This window comes from Hordeum vulgare, chromosome 2H (assembly GCF_904849725.1).
Source record: "Hordeum vulgare subsp. vulgare chromosome 2H, MorexV3_pseudomolecules_assembly, whole genome shotgun sequence".
Classification (NCBI taxonomy): Eukaryota; Viridiplantae; Streptophyta; class Magnoliopsida; order Poales; family Poaceae; genus Hordeum; species Hordeum vulgare.
Window position 1 is genome coordinate 159,861,057 of NC_058519.1, and position 20,943 is coordinate 159,881,999.

Consider the following 20,943-nt stretch of genomic DNA (forward strand, 5'->3'; position numbering starts at 1 on the left):
ATGCTGGTTGATATTCCTTTTGCCTAGGCAGTCGTAATTGTTCAGAATTGTTGAGGTACCAGAAGTATACTAAGTATATAGATTGCTACAGACTGGTCTGTTTTTGACAGATTATGTTTTTGTTGAGTTGGTTGCTTGTTTTGATGAAACTATGGATAGTATCGGGGGGTACTAGCCATGGAAAAGTGAGAATACAGTAACCTAACACCAATATAAATAGAAATCAAGATTTCTACAGTACCTAAAGAGGTGGTAGTTTGTTTTCTTGTTCTAATGATATCACGAGTTTCTGTTTAAGTTTTGTGTTGTGAAGTTTTCAAGTTTTGGTTGATGTTCTCATGGACAAAGGGATAAAGAGTGGAAAGAGCTCAAGCTTGGGGATTCCCAAGGCATCCCAAGCCAAATTCAAGGACACCAAAAAGCCTAAGCTTGGGGATGCCCGGGAAGGCATCCCCTCTTTCGTCTTCAATCCATCGGTAACATTACTTGGAGCTATATTTTTATTCACCACATGATATATGTTTTTCTTGGGGCGTCTTGTATTGTAGAAGTCTTTTCTTTTTGTTGTGTCACAATCATCCTTGCTGCACACCTTTTGAGAGAGATGTGCACTCATCGTGAATTTGCTAGAATGCTCATTGTGCTTCACTTATATCTTTTGAGCCTAGATAATTTTGCTCTATGTGCTTCACTTAGATCTTTTAGCTCACGGCGGTGCGTGACTTGGTAGTTGGTTTGTGCTATGAAAGTAGTCCCAAAGGTGATAGGTACCCAAAGAGGATACAAAAACTTCCATCTTCATGTGCATTGAGTAGAAAGAAAAGTTTGATTCCTCTCAATTAGTTTTGACACGTGGATTTGGTAATATTAAAGAGTTATGTTAGTAGGGTGTTGTGAATCTAGAAATACTTGTGTTAAAGTTAGTGATTCCCGTAACATGCACATATGGTGAACCGCTATGTTAGGAAGTCGGAGCATAATTGATCTATTGATTGTCATCCTTTGTGTTTCGGTCGGGATCGCGCGATGGTTTACACCTACCAACCCTTCCCCTCGGAGTATGCATTTAGCACTTTGTTTCGATTGCTAATAAAAACTTTCACAATAAGTATGTGAGTTCTTCATGACTAATGTGAGTCCATGGTATAGATGCTCTTTCACCTTCCACCATTTCTATCCTCTCTAGTGCCGCGCAACTTTCGCCGGTGCACAAACCCACCATATGCCTTCCTCAAAATAGCCACCATACCTACCTACTATGGCATTTTCATAGCCATTCTGAGATATATTGCCAAGCAACTCCCACCGTTCTGTCTCGTGATTTGTGTCATCACTCTCATATTTCCATTGCATGATCGTAAGATAGCTAGCGAGATGTTTCAACGTCATACGCCAAGCTAGATCGTTGCACATCCCGGTACATTGCCGGAGGCATTTCCTATAGAGTCATCATCGTTCTGAGCTTTGAGCTGTGAGTAAATAAAAGTGTGATGATCATCATTATTAGAGCATTGTCCCATGTGAGGAAATAAAAAAAATAGGCCAAAGTGCCCACATAAAAAAAAGAGGCCAAAGAGCCTAAATAAAAAAAGAGAAAAAGGGAGAAGGGACAATGCTACTATCTTTTTCCACACTTGTGCTTCATAATAGCACCATGTTCTTCATGATTGAGAGACTCTTGTTTTTTCACCACAATATACTAGTGGGAATCTTTATTATATAACTTGGCTTGTATATTCCAAGGATGGGCTTCCTCAAATTGCCCTAGGTCTTCGTGAGCAAGCAAGTTGGATGCACACCCACTAGTTCTGCTTTTGAGCTTTCACATACTTATAGATCTCGTGCATCCTTTGTATGGCAATCCCTACTCATTCACATTGATATCTATTAATGGGCATCTCCATAACCCTTTGATACGCCGAGTCAATGTGACCATCTCCTCCTTTTTTGTCTCACAACCACCACCACACTCTATTCCACCTATAGTGTTATATCCATGGCTCACGCTCATGTATTGCGTGATAGTTGAAAAGGGTTTGAGAAAGTAAGAGTGTGAAAACAATTACTTGGCCAATATCGGGGTTGTGCATGATTTAAATTAGTTGTGTGGGGATGATGGAGCATAGCCAGACTATCTGATTTTGTAGGGATAACTTTCTTTGGCCTTGTTATTTCGAAAGTTCATGATTACCTTGCTAGTTTGCTTGAAGTATTATTGTTTTCATGTCAATAGCAAACTATTGTTTTGAATCTTACGGATCTGAACATTCATGTCACATGAAAGAAGTTACAAAGGACAACTACTGTTTTCATGTCAACTAGGTAGCATTCCACATCAAAAATTCAGTCTTTATCACTTCCCTACTCGAGGACGAGCAGGATTTAAGCTTGGGGATGCTTGATACGTCTCCAACGTATCTATAATTTTTGATGGTTTCATGCTATTATCTTGTCAAACTTTGGATGTTTCGTATGCCTTTTATATCTGTTTTGGGACTAACTTATTAACTCGGTGCCAAGTGCCAGTTCCTGTTTTTCCCGTGTTTTTTACCCTTTTCAGAGGAGGATTTTAAACGGAGTCCAAATGGAATAAAACTTCCGAAAAGATTTTTTCCAGAATAGAAGATACGCAGAAAGCTTGGGAACCAAGGCAAGGAGTCCCGGGGGAGGCCACAAGCCCCCATGGCGCGGCCACGAGGGGCCCGCGCCTCCCAGGCTTGTGGGCTCCCTGGGCCTCCCCTGCCCTAGCTCCTTCGCCTATAAATTCCCTAAAATCCCTAAAAAACCAGGAGATCCACGAATATACTTTTCCGCCGCCGCAAGATTCTGTCTCCGCAAGATCCCATCTGGGGCACGTTCTGGTGCCCTGCCGGAGGGGAGATTCGGATACGGAGGGATTCTTCATCAACACCATGACCTCTCCGATGATGCGTGAGTAGTTCACCATAGACCTACGGGTCCATAGCTAGTAGCTAGATGGCTTCTTCTCTCTCTTGGATCTTCAATACAAAGTTCTCCATGATCTTCATGGAGATCTATCCGATGTAATCTTCTTTTGCGGTGTGTTTGTCGAGATCCGATGAATTGTGGATTTATGATCAGATTATCTATGAATCTTATTTGAGTTTCTTCTGATCTCTCTTATGCATGATTTCATATCCTTGTAATTCTCTTGGAGTTGTGGGTTTTGTTTGACCAACTTGATCTATGATTCTTGCCATGGGAGAAGTGCTTGGTTTTGGGTTCATACCGTGCGGTGACCTCACCCAGTGACAGAAGGGGTAGCAAGGCACACATCGTGTTGTTGCCATCAAGGGTAAAAAGATGGGGTTTTCATCATTGGTTTGAGTTTATCCCTCTACATCATGTCATCTTGCTTAAGGCGTTACTCTGTTCGTCATGAACTCAATACACTAGATGCATGCTGGATAGCGGTCAATGTGTGGAGTAATAGTAGTAGATGCAGAAAGTATCGGCCTACTTGTCTCGGACGTGATGCCTATATGTATGATCATTGCCTTAGATATCGTCATGACTTTGCGCGGTTCTATCAATTGCTCGACAGTAATTTGTTCACCCACCGTAATATTTGCTATTTTTAGAGAAGCCTCTAGTGAACATTATGGCCCTGGGGTCTACTTCACACCATATTTTCAGCCTTACTCTTTTACTTCGTTGCACTTTCCGCCTTCAGATCTCACTTTGCAATCAATCTTGAAGGGATTGACAACCCCTTTATAGCGTTGGGTGCAAGGTCTTTTGGGTTTGCGCAGGTACTCTGGACTTGACGAGATTCTCCTACTGGTGATACCTTGGTTCTCAAACTGAGGGAAATAATTACTGCTCCTGTGCTGCATCACCCTTTCCTCTTCAAGGGAAAAACCAACGCAAGCCAAGTCTCCATCAACGTGCCAATTTCTGGCGTTGTTGTTTGAGAAGTAGCAGTGGACTACACACACATCATTATGGAGGCACCAAGGTTGATGTAGAAGGCCTTCATGATCTATCCCCCCTCCGGGAGGGCACCAGAAAAGGTCTTCAAATGGGATCACGGTGGAACAAAGACTTGCGGCGGTTGAAAAGGTGTTTCGGGTGGGCTCTCCGTTGATTTCCCGATATATGAGAATTTATAGGGGTGGAATTAGGTCAAACGGATCCACGAGGGGCCCAAAAGAAAAGGGGGTGTGGATGCCCGCCTAGGCACACCCTATTACCTTGCCATCTCCTCGTGATTCGTGTGGTCTCCCTCCAAAGCTTCCAGGTCTTATTTCGGTCCAGAAAAAATGATCAAAAAGTTTTGTAGCGTTTGGACTCCGTTTGGTACCGGTTTCCTAAAAAGCCAAAAACACGCGGAAAACACAATTGGCACTAGGAACTGGGTTAATAGGTTAGTTCCCAAAAATAATATAAAATTGCATATAAAGTGTCCTAGATTGATGATATAATAGCTCGGACAATAAAATGATCGATACGTCGAGACGTGTCACGTTTGCGCGGGGTTGCATGAAGGAAGCTATAAGGAATTATCCTAACTATGGAATGCAAGAATGGTTGATCCTTCATACGTTGTATAATTCTTTAAATCCTATCTTGAAAATTATGCTTGATACTACTACAGGAGGAACTATTATGGGAAAGCACACCGCTGATGTTAAAAAATTACTTGATGAGATGCAAGAGAACCATGCCCAATGGCATGTTGAAAGAACTACCACCAAGAGAGTCAATGCAATTGAAGAACAAAAGGTAGAGTTGACAGCTAAGCTTGATGAACTCATCCCCGTCATGAAAGGTAAAGAAGAGGTAAAAGGGAATGATATTATTGATGCAGAGGTTAATGATGTCAATTATATTTCTCATAGTAGCTACAATCTCAACTGGAAAAATAATGGGTATCATCCGAGATTACTGTATCGTAATAATAGTGGAGAATCTGGAATTTTTAATAAAACTAGTAATAGCAATAGAAATACACTTGAAGAGACTCTCAATTTTTTTATCGCTAGTCAAAGTGATCAGAACGATACTAATAAAAATATCTTGAAGAATCATGATAACTTATTTGGTCAATTGACCAATAAGATTGTGGGACTAACTAATGATGTGCTATTTTTTATGGAAGAACAATAGTATGGAAGCGCAAGTGGCTAGAATTGCACAGAGTCAAACTTTAATCCTAGCCAAGTTTGCAGGTATACTTGAACCTAACCCGATTGAAGATGTCAAAATGATGAGAAGTAGCAAAGGAAGTGCATAGGAGCTTGATAGAAAACATGGGCCCGAATATATATATATACACTTAGAGACTTTGTAAGGATGACAGAAACGAAAAATGCATTGTCGAAAATATCAAATGATGAGTCATAAAATGTCTTCATTGATCATGTTCCAGCTAAGGTATGTGAGTTGGATGATGGAAACAAATTATATAGTAAGTTGCCTACTAAGCAAGAGAATGTCTTTGATACTACTATTGAGATTGAGATTGGTTTGAATAAATTCAGTGTTTTATGTGATCTAGGTGCTAGTGTTTCCAGTATCGCTAAGTCTATTTATGATAGTCTAAATCTTAGTCCTTATGTTACTACTGAGATTAGATTGAATATGGCTAATTTCATTTTTCCGCAAGGAGTAGGGATTAAGCATGGTGTTATTGTTTAAATAAATGGTTTCCCTCTCTTGATTGATCTTGTCATAGTTGATATGCCTGAAGATCCCATAGCTCCTATTATTTTCAGTAGACCTTTTCTTAAGACCATAGAAGTTGTTATTGATGTGTTTAAAGGGAATGTAAGATTTCACCTGCCTTCAAAGGATCCTTTTGTAAGACACTTCCCCAGGAAAAAGAAAATGAAGACATACACTAGAGATGACATTGTTGCCAATGCTCAAAGTTATGATCTCGATGTAATTGCACGTAAGTGATCATCACTATGGTCGAGCTATTCGGCCGGAAAAAAGTGCTTCATGGGAGGCAATAGTAGTATAAAAAGTATGACTATAGGGGGTGATTAGACTACCTGACCAATTAAAAACTTAACTTTTTCTCAATTTTATCAGTTGGTAGGTTTTAGCGATTTTACCAAGTATAGAATGCCCTACCCACGCAAGTTTACGAGTATATCAGGAAAAGTAATGACACGCAATTGTAAGTAAAGGGAGGGATAGTAAGATCAAACGCAACAAAGACACGGAGATTTTTGTTGTGGTTCCGATAGGTGGTGCTATCATATGCCCACATTGATGGAGACATCAACCCACGGAGTGTAACGGCTGCGCGGGTCCACGAAGGGTCTGATTATGAAGGATCCATGAAGAAGCAACCATGTCTATTCCACAATGGCTTACGTCCACGAAGGACTAGCCTCACTTAGGGTAGTGTTGGAAATATTCCCTAGAGGAAATAATAAAATGGTTATTATTATATTTCCTTGTTCATGATAATTGTCTATTTTTCATGCTATAATTGTATTAACCGGAAACCGTAATACATGTGTGAATACATAGACCACACCATGTCCCCAGTGAGCCTCTAGTTGACTGGCTCGTTGATCAATAGATGGTCATGGTTTCCTGACCATGGACATTGGATGTCGTTGATAACGGGATCACATCATTAGAAGAATGATGTGATGGACAAGACCCAATCCTAAGCATAGCACAAGATTTTGTAGTTCGTCTGCTAGAGCTTTTCTAATGTCAAGTATCATTTCCTTAGAGCTTGAGATTGTACAACTCCCAGATACCGTAGGAATGCTTTGGGTGTATCAAACGTCACAACGTAACTGGGTGACTATAAAGGTGCACTACATGTATCTCTGAAAGTGTCTACTGGGTTGGTACGAATCGAGACTGGGATTTGTCAATCCGTGTGATAAAGAGGTATCTTTGGGCCCACTCGGTAATACATCATCATAATGTGCTCAATGTGACTAAGGAGTTAGCCACGGGATCATGTGTTATGGAACGAGTAAAGACACTTGTCGGTAGTGAGATTTAACAAGGTATAGGGATACCGACGATCGAATCTCGGGCAAGTATCATACCAATAGACAAAGGGAATTGTATAACGGATTAAGTGAATCCCCGACATCTTGGTTCATCCAATGAGATTATCGTGGAACACGTGGGAGCCAATATGGGTATCCAGATCCCGCTATTGGTTATTGGCCGGAGAGGTGTCTCGGTCATTTCTGCATGGTTCCCGAACCCGTAGGGTCTACACACTTAAGATTCAGTGACGCTAGAGTTGTAATGGGAATTGTACGTGGTTACAGAAAGTTGTTTGGAGTCCCGGATGAGATCCCAGACGTCAAGAGGAGTTCCGGAATGATCCGGAGGTAAAGATTTATATATGGGAAGTCCTATTTTGGCCACCGGGAAATGTTTGGAATTTTTCGGTATCGTACCGGGAAGGTTCTAGAAGGTTCCGGAGTGGGGCCCACCTGCATAGGGGGACCCACATGAACGTGGGTAGTGGGCACATGGCCCCACACCCCTGGTCAAGGCACACCAAGACCCCCCCCCTAAAAGGAATAAGATCATATCCCGAAGGGATAAGATCAAGATCCCTAAAAAGGGGGGTAACAATCGGTGGGGAAGGGAAAGGATGGGATTTCTTTCCTCCCACCTTTGACAACGCCCCAATGGACTTGGAGGGCAAGAAACCAGCCCCCTCCACCCCCTATATATAGTGGAGAGGCGCATGGGAGCCTCACCCTTGCCCCTGGCGCAACCCTTCCCCCTCCTACAACTCCTCCTCCTCTGTAGTGCTTAGCGAAGCTCTGGCGAAGAACCACGAGCTCCACCGCCACCACGTCGTTGTGCTGCCGGAGCTCTCCCTCAACTTCTCCTCCCCCTTGCTGGATCAAGAAGGAGGATACGTCCCTGGGCTGTACGTGTGTTGAATGCGGAGGCGCCATCCGTTCGGTGCTTGGATCGGATCTTCCACGATTTCAATCGTCGCGAGTACGACTCCATCAACCACATTCTTTGCAACGCTTCCGCTTAGCAATCTTCAAGGGTATGAAGATGCACTCCCTCTCTCTCGTTGCTAGCATCTCCTAGATTGATCTTGGTGACACGTAGGAAAAAATTTGAATTATTACTGCGTTCCCCAATAGTGGCATCATGAGCTAGGTCTATGTGTAGATTCTATACACGAGTAGAACACAAGTAAGTTGTGGGTGATTATTTGGTCAATTTTCTTACCGTTGCTAGTCCTATCTTGATTCGACGGCATTATGGGATGAAGCGGCCCGGACCGACCTTACACGTACACTTACGTGAGACTGGTTCCACCGCCTGACATGCACTTGTTGCATAAGGTGGCTAGCGGGTGTTTGTCTCTCCCACTTTAGTTGGATCTGATTCGGTGAAGAGGGTGCTTATGAAGGGTAAGTAGCAATTGGCATATCACCGTTGTGGCTGTAACGTAGGTTAGAAACGTTCTTGCTAGAAACCCATAGCAGCCTCGTAAAACTTGCAACAACAATTAGAGGACGTCTAACTTGTATTTGCAGGGTATGCTATGTGTTCTGATATGGCCAAAAGGATATGATGAAATATATGTGATGTATGACATTGATCATGTTCTTGTAATACGAATCATGACTTGCAAGTCAATGAGTATGAAAACCGGCATGAGCCATAGGGGTTGTCTTAATTTATTGTATGACCTGCGTGTCAATCAAAAACACCATATGATTACTTTACTTTATTGCTAACCGGTAGCCATAGTAGTAGAAGTAACAATTGGCGAGACAACTTCATGAAGACACGATGATGGAGATCATAATAATGGAGATCATGGTGTCATGTCGGTGACAATGGTGATCATGCGGTGCCCCGAAGATGGAGATCAAAGGCGCAAGATGATATTGTCCATATCATGTCACCTTATGATTTGCATGTGATGTTTATCATGTTTTTACATCTTATTTGCTTAGAACAACGGTAGTAAATAAGATGATCCCTCACTTAAATTTCAAGAAATGTGTCCCCCCTAAGTGTGCACCATTGTGAAGGATCATTGTTTTGAAGCACCACGTGATGATCGGGTGTGATAGATTCTAACGTTCGCATACAATGGGTGTAAGCCAGATTTACACACGCAAAACACTTAGGTTGACTTGACGAGCCTAGCATGTACACACATGGCCTCGGAAGACGAGAGACTAAAAGGTCGAACATGAGTCTTATAGTAGATGCCATCAACATGGAGATGTTCACCATTGATGACTAGTCCATCTCATGTGATGATCGGACATGGCATAGTCGATATGGATCATGTATCACTCGAATGACTAGAGGGATGTCAATTTGAGTGGGAGTTCTTAAGTAATATGATTAATTGAACTCATTATCATGAACATAGTCAAAAAAGTCTTTGCAAATTATGTTGTAGCTTGCGTTGTAGCTCTACTATTTTTGATATGTTCCTAGAGAAAAACTTAGTTGAAAGATGATAGTAGCAATTATGCGGACTTGGTCCGTAAACTGAGGATTGTCCTCATTGCTGCACAGAAGGCTTATGTCCTTAATGCACCGCTTGGTGTGCTGAACCCCGAACACCATCTGTGGATGTTGCAAACATCTGCCATACACGTTTTTTATGACTACGTGATAGTTCCGTACGCAATGCTTAACGGCTTAGAATTGAGGCGCCGAAGACGTTTTGAATGTCATAGTACATATGAGATATTCCAAGAGATGAAATTGGGATTTTAGGCTCGTGACCATTCTAAGAGGTATGAGACCTCCGACAAGATTCTTGGCCTGCGAAGTAAGGGATAAAAGATCAATCACTGAGCATGTGCTCAGATTGTCTGAGTGCTACAATCGCTTGAATCGAGTGGGAGTCAATCTTCCAGATGAGATAGTGATGGTTCTCCAAAGTCACTGCCACCAAGCTACCAGAGCTTCATGATGAACTATAACATATCAGGGATAGATATGATGATCCTTGAGCCATTCGCGATGTTTGACACCGTGAAAGTAGAAATCAAAGGGAGCATCAATTGTTGATGGTTAGTAAACCACTAGTTTCAATAAGGGCAAGGGCATGAAGGGATACTTCATAAAACGGCAAACCAGTTGCTGCTCTAGTGAAGAGACCCAAGGTTGAACCCAAACCCGAGACTAAGTGCTTCTGTAATGAGGGGAACAGTCACTGAAGAGGAACTACCTTAGATACTTGGTAGATGAGAAGGATGGCAAAGTCGACAAAAAGTATATTGGATATACATGATATTGATGTGTACTTTACTAGTACTCCTAGTAGCACGAGGGAATTAGATACCGGTTCGGTTACTAAGTGTTAGTAACTCGAAGTAAAAGCTATGAAATAAATGGGGACTCTCTAAAGGCGAGGTGACAATATGTGTTGGAAGTGTTACCAAGGTTGATGTGATCACCATCGCACGCTCCCTCTACTTTTGAGATTAGTGTTGAACCTAAATGTTGTTTGGTGTTTTGCGTTGAGCACGAACTTGATTGGATTATGTTTATTGCAATATGATTATTCATTTAAAGAGAATGATGGTTATTTTGTTTACTTGAATAATACCTTCAATGGTCTTGTACCCAAAATGAATGGTTTATTGAATCTCGATCGTAGTGATACACATGTTCATAATATTGATGCCAAAAGATATAAAGTAGTAATGATAGTACCACTTACTTGTGGCACTGTCACTTGAGTCATATTGGTATAAAACACATGAAGAAGCTCCATGCTGATGGATCTTTGGACTCTCTCGTTTTTGAAAAGTTTGAGACATGCGAACCATGTCTATTGGTACAAACGCATGAAGAAACTCCATGTAGATGGATCGTTTGGACTCACTTGATTTTGAATCACTTGAGACATGCAAATCATACCACATGGACAAGATGACTGAAGGCCTCGTTTTCTAGTGAGATGGAACAAAAAGGTAATTTGTTGGAAGTAATACATTTTGATGTGTGATATCCAATGAGTGTTGAGGCACGCAGTGGACATCGTTATGTTCTTACTTCACAAATGATTTGAGTAGATACTAGTATATTTACTTGATGAAACACAAGTCTGAATTATTGAAAGGTTCAAGTAATTTCAGCGTGAAGTTGAAGATCGTCGTGGAAAGAGGATAAAATGTCTACGATATGATCATAGAGATGAATATCTGAGTTACGAATTTGGTACACAATTAAGACATTGTGGAAATTGTTTCAAAACTAATGCCACCTGGAACACCATAGTGTGATGGTGTTCCGAACATCATAGTCGCGCCCTATTGGATGTGGTGCATACTATGATGTCTCTTATCAAATTACCACTATTGTTTTTGGGTTAGGCATTAGAGAAAACCACATTCACTTTAAATAGGGCACCACGTAATTCCGTTGAGATGACACCGTATGAACTATGGTTTGGAGAAACCTAAGCTATTGTTTCTTAAAAAGTTTGGGGCTGCAATGCTTATGTGAAAAAGTTTATGCCTGATAAGCTTGAACCCAAAGCGGATAAATGCATCTTCATAGGACACGCAAAACAATTGGGTATACCTCATATCTCAGATCCAGAAGCGAAGTGTTTGTTTCTAGAAACGGTTCCTTTCTCGAGGAAAAGTTTCTCTCGAAAGAATTGAGTGGGAGGATGGTGGAATCTTGATGAGGTTATTGAACCATCACTTCAACCAGTGTGGCAGGGCGCAAGAAGTTATTCATGTGGCTCCTACACTAATTGAAGTGGAAGCTGGTGATAATGATCATGAAGCTTCGGATCAAGTTACTACAAACCTAGCAGGACGACAAGGTCACGTACTGCTCGAGAGTGGTACGGTAACCCTATCTTGGAGATCATGTTTTTGGACAACAATGAACCTATGAACTATGGAGAAGCGACGGTGGGCCCAGATTCCAACAAATGGCTAGAGGCCATGAAATCTGAGAGAGGATTCATGTATGAAAACAAAGTGTAGACTTTGGAAGAACTACTTGATAGTCGTAAGACTGTTAAGTACAGATGAATCTTTAAAAGGAAGCAGACGATGATGGTGAAAAGTCACCATTAAGAAAGCTCGACTTGTCGCAAAGATGTTTCCGGCAAGTTCAAAGAGTTGACTACGATGAGACTTTCTCACTCGTAGCGATGCTGAAAGTCTGTTGGAATTATGTTAGTAGTTGTTGCATAATTTATGAAATCTTGTAGATAGGATGTCAAAATATTGTTTCCTCGATGGTTTCCTTGAGGAAAGGTTGTATATGATACAACCAGAAGTTTTTTGTCGATTCTAAAGGATGCTAACAAGTATGCAGAGCTCCAGCGATTCTTCTATGGACTGGAGCAAGCATCTCGGAGCGGGACTATACACTTTGATGAGGTGATCAAAGATTTTGGTTTTATACAAAGTTTATGAGAAACTTGTGTTTCCAAAGAAGTGAGTGGGAGCACTATAGAATTTCTGATGATTTGATCGGAAATGATGTAGAATTTCTGAAAAGCATCTAGGGTTGTTTGAAAAAGTGTTTTTCAAAGGAAAACATGGATTGAGCTACTTGAACATTGAGCACCAAGATCTATGGGGATAGATCACGACGCTTGATAAAACTTTCAATGAATACATACCTTGACAAGATTTTTGAAGGAGTTTAAAATGGATCAGTTAAAGAAGGATTTATTGACTACATTGTAAGGTGTAGTTTTGAGTAAGACTCAAAAGCCCAACCACGGTAGAAGAAAGAGAAAGGACGAAAGTCGTCCCCAATGCATTAGTCGTACGCTCTATAGTATGATATGTTGTGTACCGCACCTGATATGTGCCTTGCCATGAATCTGTCAAGGGGCACAAAAGTGATCCAGGAATACATTACTAGACAGCGGTCAAAATTACCCTTAGTAACTAGTGGACTAAGGAATTTTTCTCGATTATGGAGGTGATAAAAGAGTTCATCATAAAGGGCTATGTCGATGCAAGCCTTGACACTAATCCGGATGACTCTGAGTAGTAAACCTGATTCGTATAGTGGAGCAGTCATTTGGAATAGTTCCAAATGGCGCGTGGTAGCAGCATCTATAGGATGAAATAGAGATTTGTAAAGCACACGCGGATCTGAACGGTTCACACCAGTTGACTAAGACCTCTCTCACAAGCAAGACATGATCAAGCCCCAGAACTGTATGGGTGTTAGATTCATTACAATCTCATAGTGATGTGAACTAGATTATTGACTCTAGTGCAAGTCGGAGACTGTTGGAAATATGCCCTAGAGGCAATAATAAAATGGTTATTATTATATTTCCTTGTTCATGATAATAGTCTATTGTTCATGCTATAATTGTATTAACCGGAAACCGTAATACATGTGTGAATACATAGACCACACCATGTCCCCAGTGAGCCTCTGGTTGACTTGCTCGTTCATCAATAGATGATCATGGTTTCCTGACCATGGACATTGGATGTCGTTGATAATGGGATCACATCATTAGGAGAATTATGTGATGGACAAGACCCAATCCTAAGTGTAGCACAAAATCGTGTAGTTCGTATGCTAGAGCTTTTCTAATGTCAAGTATCATTTCCTTAGAACATGAGATTGTAGAACTCCAGGATACCGTAGGAATGCTTTGGGTGTATCAAACGTCAAAACGTAATTGGGTGACTATAAAGTGCAATACAGGTATCTCTGAAAGTGTTTGTTGGGTTGGTACGAATCGAGACTAGGATTGGTCACACCGTGTGACGGAGAGGTATCTCTGGGCCCACTCGGTAATACATCATCATAATGAGCTCAATATGACTAAGGAGTTAGCCACGGGGTCATGTGTTACGGAACGAGTAAAGAGACTTGTCTGTAATGAGATTGAACAAGGTATAGGGATAGCGACGATCGAATCTCTCGCAAGTATCATACCGATAGACAAAGGGAATTGTATACGAGATTAAGTGAATCCCCGACATCGTGGTTCATCCGATGAGATCATCGTGGAACATGTGGGAGCTAATATGGGTATCCAGATCCCGCTATTAGTTATTTGCCGGAGAGGTGTCTCGGTCATGTCTGCATGGCTCCCGAACCCGTAGGGTCTACACACTTAAGGTTCGGTGACGATAGAGTTGTAATGGGAATTGTATGTGGTTACTGAAAGTTGTTCGGAGTCCCAGATGAGATCTCGGATGTCATGAGGAGTTCCGTAATGGTCCGGAGGTAATGATTTATATATGGGAAGTCCTATTTTCTCCACTGGAAAATGTTCGAGATTTTTCGGTATTGTACCGGGAAGGTTCTATAAGGTTTTGGAGTGGGGCCCACCTGCATGGGGGGCCACATGAACGTGGGTAGTGGGGGCAATGCCCCATACCCGTGGTCAAGGCGCACTAAGAACCCCCTTAGAAGGAATAAGATCATATCCCGAAGGGATAAGATCAAGATCCCTAAAAAGGGGGGATAACAATCGGTGGGGAAGGGAAAGGATGGGGTTTCTTTCCTCCCACCTTTGACAACGCCCCAATGGACTTAGAGGGCAAGAAACCAGCCCCCTCCACCCCTAAATATAGTGGAGAGGCGCATGGGAGCCTCACCCCTTGCCCCTGGAGCAGCCCTTCCCCCTCCTACAACTCCTCCTCCTCTGTAGTGCTTAGCGAAGATCTGCCGGAGAACCACGAGCTCCACCGCCACCACGCCGTCGTGTTGTCGGAGCTCTCCCTCAAATTCTCCTCCCCCTTGCTGGATCAAGAAGGAGGAGACGTCCACATGCTGTAGTGTGTTGAGCGCGTAGGCGCCGTCCGTTCGGTGCTTCGATTGGATCTTCCGCGATTTCAATCGCCTCGAGTACGACTCCAACAACCACATTCTTTGCAATGCTTCCGCTTAGCGATCTTCAAGGGTATGAAGATGCACTCCCTCTCTCTCTCGTTGCTAGCATCTCCTAGATTGATCTTGGTGACACGTAGGAATTTTTTTGAATTATTACTACGTTCACCAACAGGTAGATCTCCATGAAGTAGGCGATCTGCTGCCTTTACAAACTTCTTGGTTCAACTCCACACAATTTAGAGGCTTTGAAGCGACACCTAAACAATCTAAGATACCCCACTCTCCAAAAGGTAATAGATGGTGTGTCGTGGTTTTGTCACGGCAGATGTCCTAATGAAAGGACTTAATGATGGAGCCATCGCACCTTGGTGGCGACTCAAAGGGGTTGAACAGGAGCGGGACTCAGATTTACCCAGGTTCGGCCCCTCATGAGGAGGTAGAAGCCTACGTCCTGCTTTGTGTTGTATTGATGGTGTTTCGATTACAAGGAGGGCGTAACTCGCCTGACCTAGCTCTCGATGATTTCTAACATACCCTATCCTCCCCGGGACTCGCCTTTATATATAGGTTGAGGCCTTAGGGTTTACAAGAGTCCCAATCACGATACAGATCGTGGTTTCCTTTATCTCTAAGTCGCCGTAGTTTCCAAGACTGGAAACCTCCTTGATGGCCTATCATCCGTGTAGATCTTGAACCGCCATCCGGCTCCTGGGCCCTCCGGGCCAAGGCTTGCATCGCCAAAGGATGAGTCGCCCACTTGGTGACCCGGCCCAACTATGGCGGGTCATGTCGCAGATAATACCCCCAACATTAGGCCCCAGATTGACTTGAACCTGTTCACCCCAATAAACCCTTACCTAGTTTAGGGGCGACTCATTCGCTCCTTTTATGCATCAAATGCTTAAGCGGCCATCCTTCACAGAAATATCCAAGTCGTCGAACCATTTCTTGATGACATCATCTTATCCCTTTAATCTCAGAAAAATGAGACGCAATCCCCAACGGATCTCGCAGCACAGATATCCCGAAAATCTTGGTGCTATTATTGCGAATCTTTAACTTGTCGTTTTCGGTTCCCGCTCGAGGCGCCTCGATTCCAGCGCTCGTCCCATTAAATAGGCTCGGGAAAGGGAAACGAGAAGCGTCTCCACCTACTCTCTCCATCTGCCTCTTCTTCCTCACGACTGCACCAAGGACTCCGTCGCCGCCCGAGGAACTCCGTCACCGGCCACCGCGTCCGACGCATCTCCAAGCCAACCAAGGACGCAACGTTCACCGCGGATCTCCCACGGTCGCTTCCAAATGCCATTATCAGGTCAGTCCTTCGTCATTACAAATAGATCTAGCTCTTCGATGTTCGTCGTCTGTCAGTTTCTTAAAATGCCTCGAACGCCTTCACATATGGTGACTGATTTGTAGTAGTAATAGGCATGGTAGCATCGACCGTACCCTCTCCTGTTTGAGGAACCAAAAAGGCTTCGGTCAGATCACCCCCACTGTATTTACCCTAGCCATGGCCTATTTCACCTTATCCAGGCCCTTTTCCGTTCATTTTAACTTGTTCGTAGATCTATATTTCACTGCCTGCTGTGTAGAAACCTGTTTATAGATCCGCACTTTGTCATTTTATCGCACCTCTCTGATGCCCTGAGACGTCTTCCCTATACAATAGGAAATTCTTAAGTCGCCCTTGCGCCCAAATCTGGTCCCTTATTGGTGAGTTAATAGATGTTCTTAGCCACTCGACAAGCATTTGGCGAGTTGAGGGATTCTCCTAGCCACTTCAACAAGTTTTAGGCGGGTTATCTTACCCATGACCTTTCCCTCTGTAGCTATGGGTGCCGTTTTCAAGGCCGATTGGCTCCCGACCAAAGTTGATGACGCCTTCCTCAATGATTGCATGAAAACAGGGAATCTTGACCCGAAGGAAGTCATCGGATGGCGATCTGGACTAGGCGACGAGATTCCCAACCCGAAGGAAGGGGAGATAGTTGTTTTTGCTGAACACCTCGAACGGGGGTTTAAGCCGCCAGGATCAAAATTCCTCAGAGATGCTATGGCCTTCATGAACGTCCGACTCCAAGACTTGGGCCCCAACTCGATCAGCAACATGTGCCAGTTCCAAGTATTTTGTGAGGCTTACCTGCGAATGGAACCATTGGTCCCTTTATTTTGGCACTTCTTCCATTTGAATCGCCAAACCGAGTTCTCCAACGGCCCTAGCTTAGAGCTTGGAGGTGTTAACATTCAACGACGCAGGAATAGCTCATTCCCATCACTCGCCATGCCTAGCCACCCCAAAGGCTGGGGCGAGTCTTGGTTCTATTGCCGGGACACTTCCCTTCCGGGTGAAAACAAACTCCTCGGCTACAGGAAGGACCGTCTGCCCACAAACTTCAAGCTTCCAGACAAGCTCACCGAAGAGGAGGAGTCGGATTTCATTCCAGTGCTATCCGAGTTACGATCCTTAACAAACAACGGTCTTACTGGAGTTGATCTGATCTGCTGCTGGGTGGAATGGCGCATCTTTCCCTTGAGTCGCCGAGACGGCTTGATGTGTGAGTTTGATGGTACTTTGGACCATCCCCAATGCTACTTCCGCACCACACTCACAGAGGAAGACATTGTGAGCATCATCAAGAAGCTAATCGGCAAGCCCTTGGCCAAGTGCAGTCAGATAGGGCTTAAACCTTTCTGCAAGATTAACCCGGCTTTCAAGGTAAATAATTTAACCCGCCCTTGGTTCACTTTTTCCGACTTACTCGGACTCTCACTTGCATAATGACAATCCCACCTCAGAAAGGCGACCAATTCTGGTCAAAAAGACTGAAAAAGATTGCCATGAAGCAAGCCATACCACCTCCAAAGAAGAAGACCAAGGCTAAAAACAAAACCGCCATCGCCGAATCGTCTGATGTGGACGAATCCCAAGTCGGCGAGGCGTCTTCAGAGGTAAAATTTTATCTCCTTTGTCTTGACGCCCTTTGATCTAATTTGTGCTTATATCTCTACATCTCTATGTATAGAATGATGATAATGAAAGCCAGGATGACGCCGTAGAGGTCATTTCTATTTCTTCTGACTCATCTTCTCCTTCGCCTAAGCCGGCCAGGCGGGTTTGTGGGAAAGTTCCCATGTCTCACCCGAATGCTTATCTGGACCCTAATTTCCTTTCGAAGAAGGCGCAACACGCTTCCTTTCGGAAGACTCGAAGCCATTCCGGCGATTTGGTGTCCGGGTTACCAGCAAAAACCCCTACCAAGAAACGGCAAAATGAGGTATCCTCTATCAATGTCCATCTTCGTTTTCTTTTAGATCACATCTATAACTCGCTCACATTTTGAGACATTACTTTTGCAGACTTCTCCCCCTTCATCGGGCGACTCAGTGATGTCGGCCCTTCCGCCCATGATTCGCGTACAAGGGTAAGTCCTTATAATACTTATGTCCTTCCTGATGACAATGATGCTTTCTTTAAACATGACCCTCTTTTCCTTAGAGCGCAAGCGAAGAAAAGAAAAATTGGCGGCTCAACTTCCACTCCGGCTCCAGGACTTAAAGAAAACCCAGCACCAGCTCGCGCTGACCCGGCAAAAGATATATCTGATGATCGAGTTCACCTTCCAAGTTCTCCCAAGGAAAGCATGGAAGCGCCCAACCCGCCAAGTCCGTTGAAGGCGGCTGAAGATCCTGATGTTGTGGTCGTTACTGGTATTGGCTTCTCTAAGCCGGCTTCGGCAATCTTATCGAAGCATGTATCAACATCGTCCCATCCTTCCAGCAAACATGAGATTTCCAAGGCCAAACTTTCCCGGTATGAAAAACTTGAGTTTGATGAGCTCTGCTCCGGCTTCGCAAGTCACCTGGAAACGAGTTATGAAATGGAGAAGAACCTGCTCCATATGATGAAGAATAAATATGAGGTACGCCTTAATGCATACCCTCCTCATTAGCCCCCAAGGGCCGGGTCATCTTTTGAAAGATGAGCCGGGTCTTGATGTAGAAAAAACGTTCGACCTGTAACCCCCAAGGGCCGGGTCATCTTTTGAAAGATGAGCCAGGTCTTGATGTAGAAAAAACGTTCGACCTGTAACCCCCAAGGGCGGGGTCATCTTTTGAAAGATGAGGCGGGTCTTGATATAGAAAAACTTTCGACATGTAACCCCCAAGGGCCGGGTCATCTTTTGAAAGATGAGCCGGGTCTTGATGTAGAAAAACTTTCGACCTATAACCCCCAAGGGCCGGGTCATCTTTTGAAAGATGAGTCGGGTCTTGATTGTGGTATAATTTTGTCTAAAAAATTATACATTAGCCCCCAAGTGTCAGGGGTGTTGCTTGCAATAATTCTGAGACTTGTCCCTTGATAATATGTTGACATGAATCTCTTGCCCAAGCTGAATCGACGTTGGGCGACTTAAAGGAAAGTTTAGCCGACCAGCAAGACGCGCAGGCTAAAGCAGAAGAAAAATACCAGGCGATCTTAGCTGACATGGAAAAGCTGAAAGCCGCCAACAAGAAGTCTCAAGCTGATCAGGCCACCGCGCTAAAGCGAGCGGAAATGGCGGAAACAAAACTGGGAGCCGTGCAACAAGAGCTGGCCGGGTTAAAGAAACATATCTCCAACATGACACAGACCATCTTTGGTAAGAAGGAAACCCTGGTTTTGTATCTTTTAGAAAAAATTAGTATGGAAAAAAGCACTAACCATTATTGTCCCTTATGCAGGCCCGAGAGCCGCCAACCTTCACGACGACTGTATTTTGAAGTTAAAGGCAATTTACACACTAACTGAGCAGCTGTATACTGGGAGCGTGCTGACCGTGAAGGCAGTGATGGGCGCCAAGGAACCAATCACATCAATCGAAAAGATGCTTGGCTGCTTATCTACCCTTTCGCCTCAATTAGGTGAGCTACCACGATCAGCCGCCCGGAAAGGGGCGCTGATTACGTTGAGTCGGTGTTTGGCGTATGCTCCAGAACTGAAACCCGAAGAAGTAGCAGCAGGCTTCCCACAGCTCAAGGACGACGAGTCAGAATTTACTCAAGATGATTATCCGCGTGTCGTCAGTGAATCACGCTCAGCGGCGACTCACCTAGCAGCAAGCTTGGATTTATCAAAGTACCAAGCCGCTTACGACGACAAGAACAAGAAAGTAAACCCGCCAACCTTTGTGACAGCCAGCTTGACTCCTCGTTGGCCCAAGAACCCTTTTGATTTGGAGGCGGATCTCTCAGCATTTATGAATGATGAAGACGAATTTGCCGCTCTACCGAAGTGTAATTGGGTACTGGGCGATTTACAACTTGAAGTCGGCCAGAGCTCAGGGCAAGTTGACCCGGAGGCACCAGCAGAATAGATCTTACTGATTTGGCCATCCGAGCCATGTAATAGGTTATTGTAGAAAACAATCCCTTGCTTATGCTTGTTGCGGAACTCTTCTGCGATCCTTCTTAAAAACCTTGTGCCGCCCTTGAGCCGTCTATGATGTTTGACCCGCCGTGGTAATAAAGATTTTGATCACCAACCTGTTGGGCTAACAAAAACATACATCAAAATATCTCAATGAGTAATGGATGATAATAAATAATAACCGACTCAAGGTGTTCTCGCGAATTATATGCAGAAAACCCGGCTTGACAGGATCCGGTGAGTCTTATAAATCTGTGAAACCTTGTGGCAGTGCCAGGAAGGTGAGAATAAAAATTTCGCCGGCTTGTTCAAGTCGCGACAGGATAGGACGAGTTAGACAAACTCAAGTCCTACCCCAGGGAGACTTTTTGTATAAAAAAGATCAAGTATTTAGACCGGCTGATCAGGCGCGAGTCAAGCTTCAGTGAAGCAGGTTCAATGAACCAATGGTTTCTCTATTATCCATGTTGGGTGCTAGCCGGTACCGTGCATGTTTTAACCAAGGTGAGTTCAGGGTCCAAATAGTGGATTGACTCGCCAAGAGTTCATGGGTCCATATGGCGATTTGGCCAACACACAGTCCAGTATAACCATTTGTAGTGCGGTAATTTTTCGCTAGCCAAATGGGTAGTTAGGCTGATCTCAGTGAGAGGAAGCCCCCAAGTGACCTATGATTAGGGGAAAGACCGGTCATAGGATTGTAGAAGCGTATACGCTCTTACCACAAAACG